The sequence below is a fragment of the Barbatula barbatula genome (assembly GCF_947034865.1).
Source record: "Barbatula barbatula genome assembly, chromosome: 17".
NCBI lineage: Eukaryota > Metazoa > Chordata > Actinopteri > Cypriniformes > Nemacheilidae > Barbatula > Barbatula barbatula.
The window spans coordinates 22,873,624-22,888,730 of NC_136780.1; positions in this window are offsets into that span (position 1 = coordinate 22,873,624).

Here is a 15,107-nt window from a genome sequence, read left to right on the forward strand (position 1 = left end):
ACGGTTGTTGGTGGAAGCTCAGTATGGGGAAGCTCGTGTGGAAGCTCATTAGGGGGAAGCTCACATGGAAGCACATTGTCAGAAGGCTCGCTTGGAAGCTTGGTGTTAGGAAGCTCGCCTGAGGAAGGCCCAATAGAGTGCCGAAACGTCGCGAAGAAGCTCACACCAATTTTATAAAATGCTCACCACACCTAAATCCTCAACCTAAGGCCCGAAATTGCCCTTGCTCATCCAGTGGGTGGTGCTTTTGTGTTTTTTTAATTTTTTGGGACACTGTGGGGGCGAGGCGGCCAGTTGGTGTATGGCCCGTGCACGACCTGCATGTTGCTCTGGCATAATTGCTGTGTCCTCATACTTACCTCACCTAACCCTAGCCAGTGCCTGCTCCTCTGGACCTCGTTCCTACCTGTAACAAAAAATTGGAAAGTAAATAAATGCTCTATGCCGAATGATGGCCAAGTGCAAAATCGCACATTACGTATCAACGGTTGTTGGTGGAAGCTCAGTATGGGGAAGCTCGTGTGGAAGCTCATTAGGGGGAAGCTCACATGGAAGCACATTGTCAGAAAGCTCGCTTGGAAGCTTGGTGTTAGGAAGCTCGCCTGAGGAAGGCCCAATAGAGTGCCGAAACGTCGCGAAGAAGCTCACACCAATTTTATAAAATGCTCACCACACCTAAATCCTCAACCTAAGGCCCGAAATTGCCCTTGCTCATCCAGTGGGTGGTGCTTTTGTGTTTTTTTAATTTTTTGGGACACTGTGGGGGCGAGGCGGCCAGTTGGTGTATGGCCCGTGCACGACCTGCATGTTGCTCTGGCATAATTGCTGTGTCCTCATACTTACCTCACCTAACCCTAGCCAGTGCCTGCTCCTCTGGACCTCGTTCCTACCTGTAACAAAAAATTGGAAAGTAAATAAATGCTCTATGCCGAATGATGGCCAAGTGCAAAATCGCACATTACGTATCAACGGTTGTTGGTGGAAGCTCAGTATGGGGAAGCTCGTGTGGAAGCTCATTAGGGGGAAGCTCACATGGAAGCACATTGTCAGAAAGCTCGCTTGGAAGCTTGGTGTTAGGAAGCTCGCCTGAGGAAGGCCCAATAGAGTGCCGAAACGTCGCGAAGAAGCTCACACCAATTTTATAAAATGCTCACCACACCTAAATCCTCAACCTAAGGCCCGAAATTGCCCTTGCTCATCCAGTGGGTGGTGCTTTTGTGTTTTTTTAATTTTTTGGGACACTGTGGGGGCGAGGCGGCCAGTTGGTGTATGGCCCGTGCACGACCTGCATGTTGCTCTGGCATAATTGCTGTGTCCTCATACTTACCTCACCTAACCCTAGCCAGTGCCTGCTCCTCTGGACCTCGTTCCTACCTGTAACAAAAAATTGGAAAGTAAATAAATGCTCTATGCCGAATGATGGCCAAGTGCAAAATCGCACATTACGTATCAACGGTTGTTGGTGGAAGCTCAGTATGGGGAAGCTCGTGTGGAAGCTCATTAGGGGGAAGCTCACATGGAAGCACATTGTCAGAAAGCTCGCTTGGAAGCTTGGTGTTAGGAAGCTCGCCTGAGGAAGGCCCAATAGAGTGCCGAAACGTCGCGAAGAAGCTCACACCAATTTTATAAAATGCTCACCACACCTAAATCCTCAACCTAAGGCCCGAAATTGCCCTTGCTCATCCAGTGGGTGGTGCTTTTGTGTTTTTTTAATTTTTTGGGACACTGTGGGGGCGAGGCGGCCAGTTGGTGTATGGCCCGTGCACGACCTGCATGTTGCTCTGGCATAATTGCTGTGTCCTCATACTTACCTCACCTAACCCTAGCCAGTGCCTGCTCCTCTGGACCTCGTTCCTACCTGTAACAAAAAATTGGAAAGTAAATAAATGCTCTATGCCGAATGATGGCCAAGTGCAAAATCGCACATTACGTATCAACGGTTGTTGGTGGAAGCTCAGTATGGGGAAGCTCGTGTGGAAGCTCATTAGGGGGAAGCTCACATGGAAGCACATTGTCAGAAAGCTCGCTTGGAAGCTTGGTGTTAGGAAGCTCGCCTGAGGAAGGCCCAATAGAGTGCCGAAACGTCGCGAAGAAGCTCACACCAATTTTATAAAATGCTCACCACACCTAAATCCTCAACCTAAGGCCCGAAATTGCCCTTGCTCATCCAGTGGGTGGTGCTTTTTTGTTTTTTTAATTTTTTGGGACACTGTGGGGGCGAGGCGGCCAGTTGGTGTATGGCCCGTGCACGACCTGCATGTTGCTCTGGCATAATTGCTGTGTCCTCATACTTACCACACCTAAATCCTCAACCTAAGGCCCGAAATTGCCCTTGCTCATCCAGTGGGTGGTGCTTTTGTGTTTTTTTAATTTTTTGGGACACTGTGGGGGCGAGGCGGCCAGTTGGTGTATGGCCCGTGCACGACCTGCATGTTGCTCTGGCATAATTGCTGTGTCCTCATACTTACCTCACCTAACCCTAGCCAGTGCCTGCTCCTCTGGACCTCGTTCCTACCTGTAACAAAAAATTGGAAAATAAATAAATGCTCTATGCCGAATGATGGCCAAGTGCAAAATCGCACATTACGTATCAACGGTTGTTGGTGGAAGCTCAGTATGGGGAAGCTCGTGTGGAAGCTCATTAGGGGGAAGCTCACATGGAAGCACATTGTCAGAAAGCTCGCTTGGAAGCTTGGTGTTAGGAAGCTCGCCTGAGGAAGGCCCAATAGAGTGCCGAAACGTCGCGAAGAAGCTCACACCAATTTTATAAAATGCTCACCACACCTAAATCCTCAACCTAAGGCCCGAAATTGCCCTTGCTCATCCAGTGGGTGGTGCTTTTGTGTTTTTTTAATTTTTTGGGACACTGTGGGGGCGAGGCGGCCAGTTGGTGTATGGCCCGTGCACGACCTGCATGTTGCTCTGGCATAATTGCTGTGTCCTCATACTTACCTCACCTAACCCTAGCCAGTGCCTGCTCCTCTGGACCTCGTTCCTACCTGTAACAAAAAATTGGAAAATAAATAAATGCTCTATGCCGAATGATGGCCAAGTGCAAAATCGCACATTACGTATCAACGGTTGTTGGTGGAAGCTCAGTATGGGGAAGCTCGTGTGGAAGCTCATTAGGGGGAAGCTCACATGGAAGCACATTGTCAGAAAGCTCGCTTGGAAGCTTGGTGTTAGGAAGCTCGCCTGAGGAAGGCCCAATAGAGTGCCGAAACGTCGCGAAGAAGCTCACACCAATTTTATAAAATGCTCACCACACCTAAATCCTCAACCTAAGGCCCGAAATTGCCCTTGCTCATCCAGTGGGTGGTGCTTTTGTGTTTTTTTAATTTTTTGGGACACTGTGGGGGCGAGGCGGCCAGTTGGTGTATGGCCCGTGCACGACCTGCATGTTGCTCTGGCATAATTGCTGTGTCCTCATACTTACCTCACCTAACCCTAGCCAGTGCCTGCTCCTCTGGACCTCGTTCCTACCTGTAACAAAAAATTGGAAAATAAATAAATGCTCTATGCCGAATGATGGCCAAGTGCAAAATCGCACATTACGTATCAACGGTTGTTGGTGGAAGCTCAGTATGGGGAAGCTCGTGTGGAAGCTCATTAGGGGGAAGCTCACATGGAAGCACATTGTCAGAAAGCTCGCTTGGAAGCTTGGTGTTAGGAAGCTCGCCTGAGGAAGGCCCAATAGAGTGCCGAAACGTCGCGAAGAAGCTCACACCAATTTTATAAAATGCTCACCACACCTAAATCCTCAACCTAAGGCCCGAAATTGCCCTTGCTCATCCAGTGGGTGGTGCTTTTGTGTTTTTTTAATTTTTTGGGACACTGTGGGGGCGAGGCGGCCAGTTGGTGTATGGCCCGTGCACGACCTGCATGTTGCTCTGGCATAATTGCTGTGTCCTCATACTTACCTCACCTAACCCTAGCCAGTGCCTGCTCCTCTGGACCTCGTTCCTACCTGTAACAAAAAATTGGAAAATAAATAAATGCTCTATGCCGAATGATGGCCAAGTGCAAAATCGCACATTACGTATCAACGGTTGTTGGTGGAAGCTCAGTATGGGGAAGCTCGTGTGGAAGCTCATTAGGGGGAAGCTCACATGGAAGCACATTGTCAGAAAGCTCGCTTGGAAGCTTGGTGTTAGGAAGCTCGCCTGAGGAAGGCCCAATAGAGTGCCGAAACGTCGCGAAGAAGCTCACACCAATTTTATAAAATGCTCACCACACCTAAATCCTCAACCTAAGGCCCGAAATTGCCCTTGCTCATCCAGTGGGTGGTGCTTTTGTGTTTTTTTAATTTTTTGGGACACTGTGGGGGCGAGGCGGCCAGTTGGTGTATGGCCCGTGCACGACCTGCATGTTGCTCTGGCATAATTGCTGTGTCCTCATACTTACCTCACCTAACCCTAGCCAGTGCCTGCTCCTCTGGACCTCGTTCCTACCTGTAACAAAAAATTGGAAAATAAATAAATGCTCTATGCCGAATGATGGCCAAGTGCAAAATCGCACATTACGTATCAACGGTTGTTGGTGGAAGCTCAGTATGGGGAAGCTCGTGTGGAAGCTCATTAGGGGGAAGCTCACATGGAAGCACATTGTCAGAAAGCTCGCTTGGAAGCTTGGTGTTAGGAAGCTCGCCTGAGGAAGGCCCAATAGAGTGCCGAAACGTCGCGAAGAAGCTCACACCAATTTTATAAAATGCTCACCACACCTAAATCCTCAACCTAAGGCCCGAAATTGCCCTTGCTCATCCAGTGGGTGGTGCTTTTGTGTTTTTTTAATTTTTTGGGACACTGTGGGGGCGAGGCGGCCAGTTGGTGTATGGCCCGTGCACGACCTGCATGTTGCTCTGGCATAATTGCTGTGTCCTCATACTTACCTCACCTAACCCTAGCCAGTGCCTGCTCCTCTGGACCTCGTTCCTACCTGTAACAAAAAATTGGAAAATAAATAAATGCTCTATGCCGAATGATGGCCAAGTGCAAAATCGCACATTACGTATCAACGGTTGTTGGTGGAAGCTCAGTATGGGGAAGCTCGTGTGGAAGCTCATTAGGGGGAAGCTCACATGGAAGCACATTGTCAGAAAGCTCGCTTGGAAGCTTGGTGTTAGGAAGCTCGCCTGAGGAAGGCCCAATAGAGTGCCGAAACGTCGCGAAGAAGCTCACACCAATTTTATAAAATGCTCACCACACCTAAATCCTCAACCTAAGGCCCGAAATTGCCCTTGCTCATCCAGTGGGTGGTGCTTTTGTGTTTTTTTAATTTTTTGGGACACTGTGGGGGCGAGGCGGCCAGTTGGTGTATGGCCCGTGCACGACCTGCATGTTGCTCTGGCATAATTGCTGTGTCCTCATACTTACCTCACCTAACCCTAGCCAGTGCCTGCTCCTCTGGACCTCGTTCCTACCTGTAACAAAAAATTGGAAAATAAATAAATGCTCTATGCCGAATGATGGCCAAGTGCAAAATCGCACATTACGTATCAACGGTTGTTGGTGGAAGCTCAGTATGGGGAAGCTCGTGTGGAAGCTCATTAGGGGGAAGCTCACATGGAAGCACATTGTCAGAAAGCTCGCTTGGAAGCTTGGTGTTAGGAAGCTCGCCTGAGGAAGGCCCAATAGAGTGCCGAAACGTCGCGAAGAAGCTCACACCAATTTTATAAAATGCTCACCACACCTAAATCCTCAACCTAAGGCCCGAAATTGCCCTTGCTCATCCAGTGGGTGGTGCTTTTGTGTTTTTTTAATTTTTTGGGACACTGTGGGGGCGAGGCGGCCAGTTGGTGTATGGCCCGTGCACGACCTGCATGTTGCTCTGGCATAATTGCTGTGTCCTCATACTTACCTCACCTAACCCTAGCCAGTGCCTGCTCCTCTGGACCTCGTTCCTACCTGTAACAAAAAATTGGAAAATAAATAAATGCTCTATGCCGAATGATGGCCAAGTGCAAAATCGCACATTACGTATCAACGGTTGTTGGTGGAAGCTCAGTATGGGGAAGCTCGTGTGGAAGCTCATTAGGGGGAAGCTCACATGGAAGCACATTGTCAGAAAGCTCGCTTGGAAGCTTGGTGTTAGGAAGCTCGCCTGAGGAAGGCCCAATAGAGTGCCGAAACGTCGCGAAGAAGCTCACACCAATTTTATAAAATGCTCACCACACCTAAATCCTCAACCTAAGGCCCGAAATTGCCCTTGCTCATCCAGTGGGTGGTGCTTTTGTGTTTTTTTAATTTTTTGGGACACTGTGGGGGCGAGGCGGCCAGTTGGTGTATGGCCCGTGCACGACCTGCATGTTGCTCTGGCATAATTGCTGTGTCCTCATACTTACCTCACCTAACCCTAGCCAGTGCCTGCTCCTCTGGACCTCGTTCCTACCTGTAACAAAAAATTGGAAAATAAATAAATGCTCTATGCCGAATGATGGCCAAGTGCAAAATCGCACATTACGTATCAACGGTTGTTGGTGGAAGCTCAGTATGGGGAAGCTCGTGTGGAAGCTCATTAGGGGGAAGCTCACATGGAAGCACATTGTCAGAAAGCTCGCTTGGAAGCTTGGTGTTAGGAAGCTCGCCTGAGGAAGGCCCAATAGAGTGCCGAAACGTCGCGAAGAAGCTCACACCAATTTTATAAAATGCTCACCACACCTAAATCCTCAACCTAAGGCCCGAAATTGCCCTTGCTCATCCAGTGGGTGGTGCTTTTGTGTTTTTTTAATTTTTTGGGACACTGTGGGGGCGAGGCGGCCAGTTGGTGTATGGCCCGTGCACGACCTGCATGTTGCTCTGGCATAATTGCTGTGTCCTCATACTTACCTCACCTAACCCTAGCCAGTGCCTGCTCCTCTGGACCTCGTTCCTACCTGTAACAAAAAATTGGAAAATAAATAAATGCTCTATGCCGAATGATGGCCAAGTGCAAAATCGCACATTACGTATCAACGGTTGTTGGTGGAAGCTCAGTATGGGGAAGCTCGTGTGGAAGCTCATTAGGGGGAAGCTCACATGGAAGCACATTGTCAGAAAGCTCGCTTGGAAGCTTGGTGTTAGGAAGCTCGCCTGAGGAAGGCCCAATAGAGTGCCGAAACGTCGCGAAGAAGCTCACACCAATTTTATAAAATGCTCACCACACCTAAATCCTCAACCTAAGGCCCGAAATTGCCCTTGCTCATCCAGTGGGTGGTGCTTTTGTGTTTTTTTAATTTTTTGGGACACTGTGGGGGCGAGGCGGCCAGTTGGTGTATGGCCCGTGCACGACCTGCATGTTGCTCTGGCATAATTGCTGTGTCCTCATACTTACCTCACCTAACCCTAGCCAGTGCCTGCTCCTCTGGACCTCGTTCCTACCTGTAACAAAAAATTGGAAAATAAATAAATGCTCTATGCCGAATGATGGCCAAGTGCAAAATCGCACATTACGTATCAACGGTTGTTGGTGGAAGCTCAGTATGGGGAAGCTCGTGTGGAAGCTCATTAGGGGGAAGCTCACATGGAAGCACATTGTCAGAAAGCTCGCTTGGAAGCTTGGTGTTAGGAAGCTCGCCTGAGGAAGGCCCAATAGAGTGCCGAAACGTCGCGAAGAAGCTCACACCAATTTTATAAAATGCTCACCACACCTAAATCCTCAACCTAAGGCCCGAAATTGCCCTTGCTCATCCAGTGGGTGGTGCTTTTGTGTTTTTTTAATTTTTTGGGACACTGTGGGGGCGAGGCGGCCAGTTGGTGTATGGCCCGTGCACGACCTGCATGTTGCTCTGGCATAATTGCTGTGTCCTCATACTTACCTCACCTAACCCTAGCCAGTGCCTGCTCCTCTGGACCTCGTTCCTACCTGTAACAAAAAATTGGAAAATAAATAAATGCTCTATGCCGAATGATGGCCAAGTGCAAAATCGCACATTACGTATCAACGGTTGTTGGTGGAAGCTCAGTATGGGGAAGCTCGTGTGGAAGCTCATTAGGGGGAAGCTCACATGGAAGCACATTGTCAGAAAGCTCGCTTGGAAGCTTGGTGTTAGGAAGCTCGCCTGAGGAAGGCCCAATAGAGTGCCGAAACGTCGCGAAGAAGCTCACACCAATTTTATAAAATGCTCACCACACCTAAATCCTCAACCTAAGGCCCGAAATTGCCCTTGCTCATCCAGTGGGTGGTGCTTTTGTGTTTTTTTAATTTTTTGGGACACTGTGGGGGCGAGGCGGCCAGTTGGTGTATGGCCCGTGCACGACCTGCATGTTGCTCTGGCATAATTGCTGTGTCCTCATACTTACCTCACCTAACCCTAGCCAGTGCCTGCTCCTCTGGACCTCGTTCCTACCTGTAACAAAAAATTGGAAAATAAATAAATGCTCTATGCCGAATGATGGCCAAGTGCAAAATCGCACATTACGTATCAACGGTTGTTGGTGGAAGCTCAGTATGGGGAAGCTCGTGTGGAAGCTCATTAGGGGGAAGCTCACATGGAAGCACATTGTCAGAAAGCTCGCTTGGAAGCTTGGTGTTAGGAAGCTCGCCTGAGGAAGGCCCAATAGAGTGCCGAAACGTCGCGAAGAAGCTCACACCAATTTTATAAAATGCTCACCACACCTAAATCCTCAACCTAAGGCCCGAAATTGCCCTTGCTCATCCAGTGGGTGGTGCTTTTGTGTTTTTTTAATTTTTTGGGACACTGTGGGGGCGAGGCGGCCAGTTGGTGTATGGCCCGTGCACGACCTGCATGTTGCTCTGGCATAATTGCTGTGTCCTCATACTTACCTCACCTAACCCTAGCCAGTGCCTGCTCCTCTGGACCTCGTTCCTACCTGTAACAAAAAATTGGAAAATAAATAAATGCTCTATGCCGAATGATGGCCAAGTGCAAAATCGCACATTACGTATCAACGGTTGTTGGTGGAAGCTCAGTATGGGGAAGCTCGTGTGGAAGCTCATTAGGGGGAAGCTCACATGGAAGCACATTGTCAGAAAGCTCGCTTGGAAGCTTGGTGTTAGGAAGCTCGCCTGAGGAAGGCCCAATAGAGTGCCGAAACGTCGCGAAGAAGCTCACACCAATTTTATAAAATGCTCACCACACCTAAATCCTCAACCTAAGGCCCGAAATTGCCCTTGCTCATCCAGTGGGTGGTGCTTTTGTGTTTTTTTAATTTTTTGGGACACTGTGGGGGCGAGGCGGCCAGTTGGTGTATGGCCCGTGCACGACCTGCATGTTGCTCTGGCATAATTGCTGTGTCCTCATACTTACCTCACCTAACCCTAGCCAGTGCCTGCTCCTCTGGACCTCGTTCCTACCTGTAACAAAAAATTGGAAAATAAATAAATGCTCTATGCCGAATGATGGCCAAGTGCAAAATCGCACATTACGTATCAACGGTTGTTGGTGGAAGCTCAGTATGGGGAAGCTCGTGTGGAAGCTCATTAGGGGGAAGCTCACATGGAAGCACATTGTCAGAAAGCTCGCTTGGAAGCTTGGTGTTAGGAAGCTCGCCTGAGGAAGGCCCAATAGAGTGCCGAAACGTCGCGAAGAAGCTCACACCAATTTTATAAAATGCTCACCACACCTAAATCCTCAACCTAAGGCCCGAAATTGCCCTTGCTCATCCAGTGGGTGGTGCTTTTGTGTTTTTTTAATTTTTTGGGACACTGTGGGGGCGAGGCGGCCAGTTGGTGTATGGCCCGTGCACGACCTGCATGTTGCTCTGGCATAATTGCTGTGTCCTCATACTTACCTCACCTAACCCTAGCCAGTGCCTGCTCCTCTGGACCTCGTTCCTACCTGTAACAAAAAATTGGAAAATAAATAAATGCTCTATGCCGAATGATGGCCAAGTGCAAAATCGCACATTACGTATCAACGGTTGTTGGTGGAAGCTCAGTATGGGGAAGCTCGTGTGGAAGCTCATTAGGGGGAAGCTCACATGGAAGCACATTGTCAGAAAGCTCGCTTGGAAGCTTGGTGTTAGGAAGCTCGCCTGAGGAAGGCCCAATAGAGTGCCGAAACGTCGCGAAGAAGCTCACACCAATTTTATAAAATGCTCACCACACCTAAATCCTCAACCTAAGGCCCGAAATTGCCCTTGCTCATCCAGTGGGTGGTGCTTTTGTGTTTTTTTAATTTTTTGGGACACTGTGGGGCGAGGCGGCCAGTTGGTGTATGGCCCGTGCACGACCTGCATGTTGCTCTGGCATAATTGCTGTGTCCTCATACTTACCTCACCTAACCCTAGCCAGTGCCTGCTCCTCTGGACCTCGTTCCTACCTGTAACAAAAAATTGGAAAATAAATAAATGCTCTATGCCGAATGATGGCCAAGTGCAAAATCGCACATTACGTATCAACGGTTGTTGGTGGAAGCTCAGTATGGGGAAGCTCGTGTGGAAGCTCATTAGGGGGAAGCTCACATGGAAGCACATTGTCAGAAAGCTCGCTTGGAAGCTTGGTGTTAGGAAGCTCGCCTGAGGAAGGCCCAATAGAGTGCCGAAACGTCGCGAAGAAGCTCACACCAATTTTATAAAATGCTCACCACACCTAAATCCTCAACCTAAGGCCCGAAATTGCCCTTGCTCATCCAGTGGGTGGTGCTTTTGTGTTTTTTTAATTTTTTGGGACACTGTGGGGGCGAGGCGGCCAGTTGGTGTATGGCCCGTGCACGACCTGCATGTTGCTCTGGCATAATTGCTGTGTCCTCATACTTACCTCACCTAACCCTAGCCAGTGCCTGCTCCTCTCTGGACCTCGTTCCTACCTGTAACAAAAAATTGGAAAATAAATAAATGCTCTATGCCGAATGATGGCCAAGTGCAAAATCGCACATTACGTATCAACGGTTGTTGGTGGAAGCTCAGTATGGGGAAGCTCGTGTGGAAGCTCATTAGGGGAAGCTCACATGGAAGCACATTGTCAGAAAGCTCGCTTGGAAGCTTGGTGTTAGGAAGCTCGCCTGAGGAAGGCCCAATAGAGTGCCGAAACGTCGCGAAGAAGCTCACACCAATTTTATAAAATGCTCACCACACCTAAATCCTCAACCTAAGGCCCGAAATTGCCCTTGCTCATCCAGTGGGTGGTGCTTTTGTGTTTTTTTAATTTTTTGGGACACTGTGGGGGCGAGGCGGCCAGTTGGTGTATGGCCCGTGCACGACCTGCATGTTGCTCTGGCATAATTGCTGTGTCCTCATACTTACCTCACCTAACCCTAGCCAGTGCCTGCTCCTCTGGACCTCGTTCCTACCTGTAACAAAAAATTGGAAAATAAATAAATGCTCTATGCCGAATGATGGCCAAGTGCAAAATCGCACATTACGTATCAACGGTTGTTGGTGGAAGCTCAGTATGGGGAAGCTCGTGTGGAAGCTCATTAGGGGGAAGCTCACATGGAAGCACATTGTCAGAAAGCTCGCTTGGAAGCTTGGTGTTAGGAAGCTCGCCTGAGGAAGGCCCAATAGAGTGCCGAAACGTCGCGAAGAAGCTCACACCAATTTTATAAAATGCTCACCACACCTAAATCCTCAACCTAAGGCCCGAAATTGCCCTTGCTCATCCAGTGGGTGGTGCTTTTGTGTTTTTTTAATTTTTTGGGACACTGTGGGGGCGAGGCGGCCAGTTGGTGTATGGCCCGTGCACGACCTGCATGTTGCTCTGGCATAATTGCTGTGTCCTCATACTTACCTCACCTAACCCTAGCCAGTGCCTGCTCCTCTGGACCTCGTTCCTACCTGTAACAAAAAATTGGAAATAAATAAATGCTCTATGCCGAATGATGGCCAAGTGCAAAATCGCACATTACGTATCAACGGTTGTTGGTGGAAGCTCAGTATGGGGAAGCTCGTGTGGAAGCTCATTAGGGGGAAGCTCACATGGAAGCACATTGTCAGAAAGCTCGCTTGGAGCTTGGTGTTAGGAAGCTCGCCTGAGGAAGGCCCAATAGAGTGCCGAAACGTCGCGAAGAAGCTCACACCAATTTTATAAAATGCTCACCACACCTAAATCCTCAACCTAAGGCCCGAAATTGCCCTTGCTCATCCAGTGGGTGGTGCTTTGTGTTTTTTTAATTTTTTGGGACACTGTGGGGGCGAGGCGGCCAGTTGGTGTATGGCCCGTGCACGACCTGCATGTTTGCTCTGGCATAATTGCTGTGTCCTCATACTTACCTCACCTAACCCTAGCCAGTGCCTGCTCCTCTGGACCTCGTTCCTACCTGTAACAAAAAATTGGAAAATAAATAAATGCTCTATGCCGAATGATGGCCAAGTGCAAATCGCACATTACGTATCAACGGTTGTGGGTGGAAGCTCAGTATGGGGAAGCTCGTGTGGAAGCTCATTAGGGGGAAGCTCACATGGAAGCACATTGTCAGAAAGCTCGCTTGGAAGCTTGGTGTTAGGAAGCTCGCCTGAGGAAGGCCCAATAGAGTGCCGAAACGTCGCGAAGAAGCTCACACCAATTTTATAAAATGCTCACCACACCTAAATCCTCAACCTAAGGCCCGAAATTGCCCTTGCTCATCCAGTGGGTGGTGCTTTTGTGTTTTTTTAATTTTTTGGGACACTGTGGGGGGCGAGGCGGCCAGTTGGTGTATGGCCCGTGCACGACCTGCATGTTGCTCTGGCATAATTGCTGTGTCCTCATACTTACCTCACCTAACCCTAGCCAGTGCCTGCTCCTCTGGACCTCGTTCCTACCTGTAACAAAAAATTGGAAAATAAATAAATGCTCTATGCCGAATGATGGCCAAGTGCAAAATCGCACATTACGTATCAACGGTTGTTGGTGGAAGCTCAGTATGGGGAAGCTCGTGTGGAAGCTCATTAGGGGAAGCTCACATGGAAGCACATTGTCAGAAAGCTCGCTTGGAAGCTTGGTGTTAGGAAGCTCGCCTGAGGAAGGCCCAATAGAGTGCCGAAACGTCGCGAAGAAGCTCACACCAATTTTATAAAATGCTCACCACACCTAAATCCTCAACCTAAGGCCCGAAATTGCCCTTGCTCATCCAGTGGGTGGTGCTTTTTGTGTTTTTTTAATTTTTTGGGACACTGTGGGGGCGAGGCGGCCAGTTGGTGTATGGCCCGTGCACGACCTGCATGTTTGCTCTGGCATAATTGCTGTGTCCTCATACTTACCTCACCTAACCCTAGCCAGTGCCTGCTCCTCTGGACCTCGTTCCCTACCTGTAACAAAAAATTGGAAAATAAATAAATGCTCTATGCCGAATGATGGCCAAGTGCAAAATCGCACATTACGTATCAACGGTTGTTGGTGGAAGCTCAGTATGGGGAAGCTCGTGTGGAAGCTCATTAGGGGGAAGCTCACATGGAAGCACATTGTCAGAAAGCTCGCTTGGAAGCTTGGTGTTAGGAAGCTCGCCTGAGGAAGGCCCAATAGAGTGCCGAAACGTCGCGAAGAAGCTCACACCAATTTTATAAAATGCTCACCACACCTAAATCCTCAACCTAAGGCCCGAAATTGCCCTTGCTCATCCAGTGGGTGGTGCTTTTGTGTTTTTTTAATTTTTTGGGACACTGTGGGGGCGAGGCGGCCAGTTGGTGTATGGCCCGTGCACGACCTGCATGTTGCTCTGGCATAATTGCTGTGTCCTCATACTTACCTCACCTAACCCTAGCCAGTGCCTGCTCCTCTGGACCTCGTTCCTACCTGTAACAAAAAATTGGAAAATAAATAAATGCTCTATGCCGAATGATGGCCAAGTGCAAAATCGCACATTACGTATCAACGGTTGTTGGTGGAAGCTCAGTATGGGGAAGCTCGTGTGGAAGCTCATTAGGGGGAAGCTCACATGGAAGCACATTGTCAGAAAGCTCGCTTGGAAGCTTGGTGTTAGGAAGCTCGCCTGAGGAAGGCCCAATAGAGTGCCGAAACGTCGCGAAGAAGCTCACACCAATTTTATAAAATGCTCACCACACCTAAATCCTCAACCTAAGGCCCGAAATTGCCCTTGCTCATCCAGTGGGTGGTGCTTTTGTGTTTTTTTAATTTTTTGGGACACTGTGGGGGCGAGGCGGCCAGTTGGTGTATGGCCCGTGCACGACCTGCATGTTGCTCTGGCATAATTGCTGTGTCCTCATACTTACCTCACCTAACCCTAGCCAGTGCCTGCTCCTCTGGACCTCGTTCCTACCTGTAACAAAAAATTGGAAAATAAATAAATGCTCTATGCCGAATGATGGCCAAGTGCAAAATCGCACATTACGTATCAACGGTTGTTGGTGGAAGCTCAGTATGGGGAAGCTCGTGTGGAAGCTCATTAGGGGGAAGCTCACATGGAAGCACATTGTCAGAAAGCTCGCTTGGAAGCTTGGTGTTAGGAAGCTCGCCTGAGGAAGGCCCAATAGAGTGCCGAAACGTCGCGAAGAAGCTCACACCAATTTTATAAAATGCTCACCACACCTAAATCCTCAACCTAAGGCCCGAAATTGCCCTTGCTCATCCAGTGGGTGGTGCTTTTGTGTTTTTTTAATTTTTTGGGACACTGTGGGGGCGAGGCGGCCAGTTGGTGTATGGCCCGTGCACGACCTGCATGTTGCTCTGGCATAATTGCTGTGTCCTCATACTTACCTCACCTAACCCTAGCCAGTGCCTGCTCCTCTGGACCTCGTTCCTACCTGTAACAAAAAATTGGAAAATAAATAAATGCTCTATGCCGAATGATGGCCAAGTGCAAAATCGCACATTACGTATCAACGGTTGTTGGTGGAAGCTCAGTATGGGGAAGCTCGTGTGGAAGCTCATTAGGGGGAAGCTCACATGGAAGCACATTGTCAGAAAGCTCGCTTGGAAGCTTGGTGTTAGGAAGCTCGCCTGAGGAAGGCCCAATAGAGTGCCGAAACGTCGCGAAGAAGCTCACACCAATTTTATAAAATGCTCACCACACCTAAATCCTCAACCTAAGGCCCGAAATTGCCCTTGCTCATCCAGTGGGTGGTGCTTTTGTGTTTTTTTAATTTTTTGGGACACTGTGGGGGCGAGGCGGCCAGTTGGTGTATGGCCCGTGCACGACCTGCATGTTGCTCTGGCATAATTGCTGTGTCCTCATACTTACCTCACCTAACCCTAGCCAGTGCCTGCTCCTCTGGACCTCGTTCCTGCCTGTAACA